This window comes from Ornithorhynchus anatinus, chromosome 9 (assembly GCF_004115215.2).
Source record: "Ornithorhynchus anatinus isolate Pmale09 chromosome 9, mOrnAna1.pri.v4, whole genome shotgun sequence".
In the NCBI taxonomy this organism is placed as follows: Eukaryota; Metazoa; Chordata; class Mammalia; order Monotremata; family Ornithorhynchidae; genus Ornithorhynchus; species Ornithorhynchus anatinus.
The window spans coordinates 53,423,841-53,434,267 of record NC_041736.1 but is presented as its reverse complement, the minus strand read 5'-3'; the positions used below and the strand labels follow the sequence as shown (position 1 = coordinate 53,434,267).

The 10,427-nt window shown below is 40.9% G+C and overlaps 1 protein-coding gene across 4 annotated transcripts in view; it reads left to right on the top strand.

The window, feature by feature from the left end:
* The window catches only part of COMMD1 (copper metabolism domain containing 1), a 141,896-nt gene that overhangs the window by 101,731 nt on the left and 29,738 nt on the right, over nt 1-10,427 (top strand). The gene's annotated exons all lie outside the window — the stretch shown is intronic.

The window sequence follows — 10,427 nt, the reverse complement described above, 5'->3', positions numbered from 1 at the left end:
TTCCTCCCCACTGCTGTTCAGGCCCAAGGCAGGCTTTTGGTACCAGTACTACCCATGACACTCCATTTCCCATTAGCTCTAATGTGAACACCTATACTGGAGTCTTGCACACGGTAGGCAGAGAGTTTGACTCCCCCAAATCCCCTTAGCCAGGGATTGGGTCACCTCCATTCATTGTATTCTTCCAGGGACTTAGTACCATGCTCTGTACTATCTATCAAAAATACTGCTGATGGATTGCTCGGGAGGAAGTGATAAACAAGTTCAACACCGCTAAATCTGCACAGATGTTTGTGTGTTGGGACATGCTGTGGGTATTGCTAACAAATGGCTAAATTGGGGTTTAGATTCAGACCTGGAGAAAAGGTGGAACCCTGAATTCCAACTGTACTTATAATTAGTTCCCTGATACAAAGAACATGGTGAAAATTAATCCATCAAATCTCAATTTTCCAAAGGAGCTGAACTGCCCTAAAATGGCCCGGGCAGCATGTAGCCCAACCATTACTTTGGAAGGATACCATCTTGTCTCAAATCCTTGGCTGTGTTTACGTTCTTTCATCTTTTAATTACCATGATTCTTGCCAGCTAGTTAACTGAGAACTGTAGTGGTGCTGTTTTCGGGATCTGGCTTGTAGAAATCTGTTCTGCCTACTCATGGGTGCCACCTTGTATGAGCATGTGGAATTCTGTTCTTACTTAGGCACTTAACAATACCACAGGATGTTGTCTGGTCGCCGATTTGTTGAATTTTTAAAGAACTTCTCTTAAGAGGGACTCTGAATAAATGGGAAACCCAGGTTGAAGTAGGCTGTTGCCTATCTGGTGTCCCAAGTTGAGTCATTGGCAGAGTCAGCAGTGAAAACCCCCACCTCTGGAATCTCAGGCAAGTAATTTCCATCTCACTAGAGCTCCCTGAGGGTAAAAGGGGAAAAAAATCCAAATAGAAATTAGTTACCAAATGAAGAGGGGAAGAGGGTTATTCAGTCACCTTACAAAATTTACGTTTCCAGCTAGCTCATCTGAGCCCTGAAATGACTGAACATACAATCCAGAGGAGCATTTAAACTTTTTACTTCATCAGATGAGACCCTGATAGATTTTTAATGACCTCTCTTCCTTAGACATTGATGGATGAGCCTCACTTTAGTTACTGCCTTCTCAAGCAAGGGGAAATTACAAGTTTGGCTCTGAAGGTAAATGTGTTGCTGTTAATAGAAGGCAAAGCATGAAAAAGAAATCGAACATCAGCCTCAACTCTTACTGTGCCTTGTAACAAAAGGAATTTTTTCAGTTGAATGATTAGAAATTGTCCCCTGAAGGCATTCAACTGCTGATGGCAGAAGAGTTTCTTAGGGTTTCTCTTCATTCATTCATTCATCCAATCATTTATTGAGAGCTTACTGTGTGCAAAGCACTGTACTAAGCACTTGGTAGAGTTCGGCATAACTATAAATAGGCACACTCCCTGCCCACAATGAGCTTACTGTCTCATTCTGTTCCAGTGAGAAACTTGAAAAGTCAGGAGTTAATCACAGGAAGGACATAGTTTCTCAAAGCCTCTCTACCCTAGAAAAATATATTCCAGAATTCTCCAACCTGGCCCAATATTATAGTCCTATCTCCACTTAATAATAATAATTATGATATTTGTTAAACACTTACTAGTGCCAGACATTGTTCTAAGTGCTGGGATAAATACAAGATAATTGGTTTGGACACAGTCCTTGTCCCACAGAGGGTTCACAGTCTTAATCCCCATTTTCCAGATGAAGGAACTGAGGTACAGAGAAGTTAAGTGACTTGCCTACGGTCATATTGCGGACTAGTGGCAGAGCTGGGATTAGAATCCATGACCTTCTGACACCCAGGCTCGTGTTCTATCCACTTGGCCATGCTGCATCTATATTTTGAATGTCCTGATGTACTTCCTGTAGCTTCTTTCTTTTACCTTTACTGTATTCCTCCAAGCTTATAGTAGAGAGCTTTGCATACAGGTATCCAATAAATACTATTGTTTGATAAAGGAATTCCAAAGCAAAGTCAAAATACTGCCCATTTGAAATGCTAATGAAGCATGGCCTTAGTTAATTGTGGCAGGATCTCTGACTCATCCATTATCTTCAACTGGGAAGATAATGAGTAAGAAATGGATTTCACTGAAATATTGCAAATTTTATGGGGAACTAAAAACTCAGTTGCACCTCTTTTTCCCCTGTAGGAGAATATGGAACCACTTGGACTTTCAAGTCAGGGACTTTTTAGATAATTAAATGGAAATTCAGTGGTAAAATAAGCCCACAAGTGGAATTCACTACTTCACGAAATTACAGTCAGAGACAATGTCCTTTTTTAAAAGAAAAAAAGCAAAATTGTTATGTACCCTCTGTCTTGGAAAAGATCAGCCTTATTTAGATATTTTAATTTTTCCTTATTTCTGATACTATCAGAGAGGTTAAATATCTCTCCCATGGTCAAACAGCCAAGTCAGTCACAGCTAGACAGTGAACAAAAATGTGATCCCTGAGTCCCATGATGCTGTTCTGCCTTCTAGAACTCTCTGCTTCTCTTAGGATCGTAAAATATCTCACCAAATTTCAGGTTACTCTTTAAACAGCCAGGCTTTCCTTAACAGGTAGAGCATTTTAATTTGCAAAGTGCCCTATGCAGGTGTGGAGTTATATCCTTTTCTATTAAAAAAAAATGTAGTTCACTATTCCCCAGGGATGCTTAAAAGAGATTTAAATAGGATCTTACCTACCTCCTTCTTTGTACTTTTTGCCTTTAATAATCAGAATAATCAGAGTTGAGAGGCTGCTTGATAACCCTTTTGTGTTCTTTCGGGGATGCAAAATTCCTTGTTGGAGTACTGCTGCTATCTTCAGGCCCATAAATCAGTCACCTCTTACCTAGTTATTCAAGAGTTATTTTAACTTGTAATTTTTCAATTAACATTTTCAAGGGAATTAAAGGCCTCAAAATATTTTCTCAGCAACAGACAGATACACTTTTCTCTTTAAGCGACAGGAGGACAAAAAAGATAATTGTGTCATTCAGTAGGTCCATACCACCCTATAGATAGCTAAAATCCTCATCTGAAGCTAAGAACCCCAGAACTAGCCAGAAAAGATAAGTAGAAATTAGGTGCTGTATTAAGATCACACTATTAAATTAGTGTGACCTTGGCCAAGTCACTTCTCTCTGCCTCAGTTTCATCATCTCTAAAGTGGAGATTAAATACCTGTTCTCCCTCTCCCTCAGACTGTGAGCCCTATGTGGGACAGGAACTGATTCTGACCCGATTATCTTATATCTACCCCATTGTATAATGTAGTGCTTGGTACATAGTAAGCATTTAGCAAATACTATTATTAGTACTAGTAATATTAATTATTGTTGATAAACAGCTTAGCAGGGAAAAGAGGGAAAAGAGGTCAAGAAGTTCCCCCTCAGCTGACTTGGTGGATATGGTGCATTATTTTTATTTTTTATTTTTTTTGATAGTTTCAAAGGCATTGACATTCCAGACCCTGGGTATATCCCCTGTGGGGTGGTTGTAACTTGGTTTACACCTGTACTCTGAATGTCTTTTATTTCATATTTTTCCTTGCTTTCGTAGAGAAAGAGTGGCTACCTCTTCTCCCTCCTACGTGGGGTGTCTGTCCCATATGGGACAGGCCAGGGATTAATTTGTTCCTACCCCAGCACTTAGAAAAGTGCTTGATACATTAGTAAGTGTTCAACAAGTACCATAATAAAGTAAAAAATGATGGTATGTGTGTGGTAGGCAGAAGCTTGTCTTAAGGGCCAAAGGTGATGAGAAGTTTCAGGTAGCCAAATAATTCCTTAAGGAGAGAGTGGGAAATCTCACTTAGCACTGACACCTCAAAATCCCTTTTGGTAGTTGGTCAGTCCTGTGCAGTGACTGTTTCTAACTATAAGTAATACACTCTTACCATGAGACGTGCAAACTTCCCATCTGAATCCTTTCAACAGTTCAGGCCATTTGTTTCTACTTTATCAGTTTGCCCTACAACATCCTGTGCGATCACCACATTTTGAGTTAAACCTTCTGGTCTGTCTGCTACAAAGAACAATTTGGGTTTCTGAACCTCCCTGACATCCCTCTAGACTGTGAGGTCATTATGGGCAGGGATTGTCACTGTTTATTGTTGTACTGTACTTTCCCAAGCGCTTAGTACAGTGCTCTGCACACAGTAAGCATGTAATGGATATGATTGAATTAATTAATTAATTTTCTTAGATGAAGGCTGGATTAGGGCCTGTGCTATTATTTCAGCAGCCCTGAACACACAGGAATTTTGTGGTCCTGATGGAGGAGTAGGAAGACAGGGGAAGTGAGTATAAAGAGCAGAATTCCCTGCAATGTCAGTAATGTCATTCCATGAAACTTTCCCTCCCCATTTTCAACCTAAGAGGTTTTAATTCCCCTCTCTAAAATGTATTTTATTGTCACTCCATCCACACTGTAAGCTCCCTCTGGGAAGGGTACATGTCTATCAACTCTATTGAAGTCTCCCAAGTGCTTAGTACAGTGCTCAGCACACAGTAAACATTCAATAAATACCACTGATTGACAGTGGTATTGATTGACAATGATTGGTTGATAATTCCAGAACCCAACACCACTCAGGACCCATATCTCCAATCGGAAGTCAAGGTACTGATTTGGCCTGGAGCCACTTAACACCTGCCTCATGGAGACCAGTAAGAAAAGACCAAAAAGCATCTGGGCTATTTATTGCCCACTTCACTCACCCCTAAAAGTGACTTGAGTCAGTGATTTCCTTTTCATCTTGGAGAGCGACTTTTACCAGCAATCATCAAGTGTCCCCATTAATTCTCTAACTGACTTTCTGCTTTTGAAATATTCTGAAAGCTGAAAACCGTGGGTAGGAGCCGCCATGCCCTCCTCTTCCATTCCCATTTCCATTTCCATTCCCACTGGGGCTTCCCAATCCCCCGGCCGCTTCCCTCAGCCTTGACAAGCCCACCCTCACCAGGTTGTTGATTTGATTATTTACATGGTATCTTTATACTCCTTTTTAGTTCACCTGTTTTCTGTTTGCATCTAATGTGACTCTGTTTATGGGCTTCCTGTGCTCCACAGGTAAGCTTTTCATTTCCAAAAGCTGACTTTCTATCCTTCCCCACCAACCCCTCAAAACATCTTTTAGTTTTTTAGTCAACCATGCAGGGTTTCCATTGAGCCATGCGGGATCGCCTTTTTTTTTTTTATGTGACATGAAATCTCCCTGGTTTCAACTGTAGTATTTTTTGAAGTCCCCACGCTTCTTGGAGACTAGTTTCTAGCCACCTTTTTCAACTTTTTCCCAGCTGCGATTTGCATCTTATCATAGTTGCCATTTCTAAAATGTGCAATCTTCATGCTGGCTTTTTTCTGGCTTTCTTTTCCCAGACAGATCACTAAATTTAATTGTGTTGTAATCACTGTTACAGAGTGGCTTGCCCACCTTTACCACCCACACCAGGCCCTGTCCACCACTCAGAATTAAAGACCATATATTATCTTTCCTTGTGGAGTTAAGGACTCGTTCTAAAAAATACACGTTCATATTATGACAACATTTTGCCTTCTTTCATTTATCATCCAGTCTGCACAAAGGAAATTGAAATCTCCCAATTTTGTTACTCTAGTTTTGCAGCCCCCTAATCTTGCTTAACATTTTTTGGTCACTTTCTTCATCTAAGCAGTTGGCTAGAGTTCAGTCCTATTCTATTTTTTTTAAATGATGAGTCTGGAATTTCCACTCATAGATATTTCATGCTTCTGTAGTGTGATAAGGATTTTATATTCTCTATGTCGTCCCTTACACGAGGATGACATCATCATCCCCACAATAGTATTTGTTAAGCACTATGTGCCCAAGCACTGTACTTAACACTGGGTTAGATATAAAATAATCAGGTCGAGCACAGTCCCCGTCCCACATGGGACTCTCAGTCTAAGTAAGAGGGAAAGCAGGTAGTTAATGCCCATTTTACAGATGAGGAAACTGAGGCACAGAGAAGTTAAGTGGCTTGCCCAAGGTCACCCATAAGATAAGAGGGACCCATGCTATTTCCAGTAGGTCACACTAACCCCCCACTTGTCCTTTCTTCCTTGTCTTTCTTTAAAGGGGTTTATAGTTTGGTAGAATTTCATCCCATTGGTTTTCTTCCCTAAACCAGGTGTCAAAAATCCATTTATGTCAAAAGTCTCACTAGCTGCCAAGTATTTCTAGTTACTGATTTCATTTTTTAGATTCCTGATTTCCACTTATGCCAACTTCCCCATTTGAGAACAATCTAATTTGTCCTAGTTATTTACCTCAAATGCTCCATTGGACTATCCTCAGACTCTTTCTTCCAGCACCATCATTACCTTGAGCTATCTCCCTCTAGGGACTTGCATCAATCCAAGGCTCATGTTTTTCTACTCACCATGATTCTCCTCCTTACACCCCCACCTTAATTTAAACAAAAAAAAACACTCCATATCCTTTGTAACTTTTAGTACCAATAACCTGGTACCATTTTGATTCAAGTGGTGTCTATTCTCTCTATATAGGGTATTCCTGTTTCAAAAATTCCCCCCAGTTCTGAGTGTTGCCTCACTTTCCCCTTGTATCACCAGGTTCATCACTTCAGTTATGTATTTCTTTTTTCCAGTCCTGTTCTCCTCTATATTTTCTCATTTGCCTTTCACTGTATCTGCGAAGTGGTAGGGGAGGACAGGAATAGTCCCTTGGCTTTGGTCTTCTAATTCTTGGCACTAGAATGTGGATTGGCTAATGGCTACCCACCCTGCCTCCTGGAGCTAGATGGGCAAGCTCACTGGGGGAGAAATGAAGTGGCAAGATGATGGCTCCTCTCTAAGCCTGGCAGAGTCCCAGGGCTGAGACTTGTCCTACTCCTGTTTGGCCTTTTTGTGTCCATAATAATAATAACAATAATAATAATTATGGCATTTGTTAAGTACTTACTCTGTGCTAGGCACTGTACTAAGCACTGGGGTAGATAAGAGGTAATTGCATTGGCTACAGTCCCTGTCCCACATAGGGCTCACAAACATAATTCCTATTTTATGGTTGAGGTAACTGAAGTCCTGCCCCAGGGCTGGATCAGGGCCTTTTTCTCCCTTCCATCAGGCTGATGGTCTATTCTGGAGGCTTTTTGAGAGGGCTGGGCAGGAAGTGCAATGGCCCTCATCCCTTTACATCTCTGCCCTAAGTTGAATCCAGTTGAGGATAAAATGGTGGCTACACATTGGACCATTCTGCAGCTCATTGATTTCCAGATTTAAAAAAAAGTTTCTTCAGTAAAGAAAGACATGCAGAAGAGCAAACTAATATTGAAAGTGAAATTGCTTTTCAGTTCTTCCCCAATTACCCTATAGTGCAGAGTTGCATTGATGCAGAACTCTTAGTGATGGAAACCTCACCTTGCAGTACTTCCCCCTTGTCTGATTCCTTTTGTGTATGTGCATAACCATTCTTCTGATGCTGTGATGCATCCCCTGATGTGCTGTGTTGAAAGAATGATCCCTAACTCCGCCGGTGAGTCTAGCCAAATGCACAAAATTCATATTTTGGCAGAACCGAGTGTATTTAAGTTGATTTTACAGTAAAACTGTCAAATGTATTCATTTTGTTTTGGTAGTGACCCATTTATCAAGAGATTTATATGCTCTGACCTCTTCAGAGTGCTTGGAATGTGACAGTCCAGTCTGTTATAGGAATTGTCAAAGAATAGATAATGAAATTATTGCTGGAGACTGTAATTCTTAGTAACTTATTGCATCAAATAGTGCCTAGTTAATTCAAAGGAAATTTACACAGTCCAATCAAAACGGTTTCTTAGAATCAATCTACATCCTCTAAGGAGGGAAAAATGAATTGAATTTTCTGTATAGGACCTTCCTTTTGTGAGGAAAAAAATCATTTTTCATCCAGGAGAGATTCCATCCTTGTGAAGATTTAATAGATTCTTCTTTTCCTACAATGTAAAACAGGAAAAAATCCCTTAAGACAACCACGACCAATATCCATGCCTATACTTGATCAGATTCATCATTTTAATCCCTTATTCTGAAAATCTAGTTAGAAAATGCCTAGAACATTAACTTTCTGCTTGGTGATTGCATTTTGCATCCTGGAAAAACAAGTTTCAAAAAGCCCAGTTAGCTTTTGATTCAAATGCATCTGGTGGGTACAAATGGAAAAAAAAAGAAGGGAGAAAAAAGCAAAGAATGTGAAGCAAGGAGGAGGGAGAGGTGAGATTGGGTTCCTTCAAAAGGCAGAGTGGCCCCTGCTGTGTCCCTGTTGGTGGTTCTGACTTGGCAGGGTTTGGCAGCATTTAAGGGTGCCCAGAAGGAGCTCGTATGGTTTGTCTTTTTATTCCCAAGCACGAACAGGCCTGATTGTGCTCAGCTTCACTGCTCAGGCTAAGAAGGAGATCGACAAAGAAGAAGGTGGTTCTTGTAATTGAGACACCTTTAATTGATGAGAATTTTCCTAATGTCACTAACAGCCGCTTCCTGGACAGGCAGTACAATCCCCTTCTGAATCCAATGAGCATCTTGGGGTCAATCTTGGTTCTGGGGAGGACCCAGAGTAATGGCTAGAAGTCAGTAATTTGCTATTCTTAATTTTTCCATTTCCTGCCTAAAGTTCTATGGGGTTTTTTGTTTTTAAATGGATTTGTTAAGCACTTAATAGGTGCCAGGCACTATACTAAGCACTGGGGGTAGATACAAGCTAATCAGTGTGGACACAGTCCCTGTCTCACATGGGGCTCACAGTCTTAATCCCCATTTTACAGATGAAGTAACTGAGGCACAGAGGAGTTAAACGACTTGCCCAAGGTCACACACAGCAGACAAGTGGTGGAGCCAGGATTAGAACAAGGGTCCTTCTGACTCCCAGGCCCATGTTTTATCCACTAGTCCACAGTGCAGCTTCTATGGCTTGCAAATCATGAACCTACTGTTTTGCAGATAGTAATAATTTGGTATTTGTTAAGCACTTACTATGTGCCAAGCACTGTTCTAAGTACTGGGTAGATACAAGGTAATCAGGTTGTCCCACGTGGGGCTCACAGTCTTAATCCCCATTTTCCAGATGAGGTAACTGAGACACAGAGAAGTTAAGTGACTTGCCCAAAGTCACACAGCTGATGTGGCAGAGCCGGGATTAGAACCCACGACTTCTGACTCCCAAGCCAAGGCTTTTTCCACTGAGCCATGCTGCTTCTCTGATGGGAGGATTCTCCTCAACATCTTCACCTGTTTTTAGCAAGGTTTGCCAGATAGCATTCATTCGTTCAGGACTGCTTCCCAGACTCTTTAGAATTGGATGATCTAGTGGAGTGGTGTAGCCTCAGTCTTTATTACCAAGTAATAAGGATGCTTCATCTCCAAATGGGCAGCCCGTTATGGAAGGATAGGGTTGTATGTTTACTGCAGAGCCCAGGGCCCAGTATTTTGGAATCTCTTCATAATCCTTCACTCTGTTCTGCCATGCATCCTATCCACACCCTCCCCAATTCTCCAGAAGAATCCGATTAAAATGAGTCCCCACTTAATGTCATATGCCATTAAGTAAGCTCTGTTACATCCAAAAACAATTGTCATCCATTAGCAATTTGTGCAGAATTAAATTGATAAGATTTCTGTATCTAATGGATAAAGAGAACAAAACTCAAATTCATGTAAATTTTCCATTGAAATGTGACAGCAAAAATAATCTCCATACCACCCTAAATCACCAAACTTTTTTTTAAATTTTTTTTGGTGGTATTTAAGTGCTTACTATGTGCCATGCACTGTAGTAGATGCTGGGGTAGAGAAAAGATAATCGAGTTGGACCCAGTCCCTGTCCCACATAGGGTTCACAGTCTTAATCCCCATTTTACAGATGAGGTAACTGAGACAGAGAAATGAAGTGATTTTTTTCTTTCTGCCTCTCCTTCCTAGGGAAGTAACATTGCTTAATGGAAGGCGCATGGACCTGAGAGTCAGAGGTTCTAATCCCAACTCTGCCACATCTGCTGTGTGACCTCGGGCAAATAAGTTCTTTGCCTCAGTTCCCTCATCTGCAAAATGGGGCTTCAGGACCTTTCTCCTACTTAGTCTGTGAGCCCCATGTGGGACCTGATTACCTTGCATTTACCCCAGGACTCAGTTCAGTGCTTGACACATAGTAAGCGCTTAACAAATACCACAATTATTATTATTATCCTTCCCCCTACACCCAGGAGAAGTCTATCCAGCCTCGATTTCTGGTACAGATTTTCCTGAAGGTTTAGAAAATCCTTTGTCTTGAAAGAACCTCGTCTTAACTTGTACACACAAAGCTAGAATTAATTACTCTTACAAGTCCAAGCATGTCTAGGAGAGGAAAAAC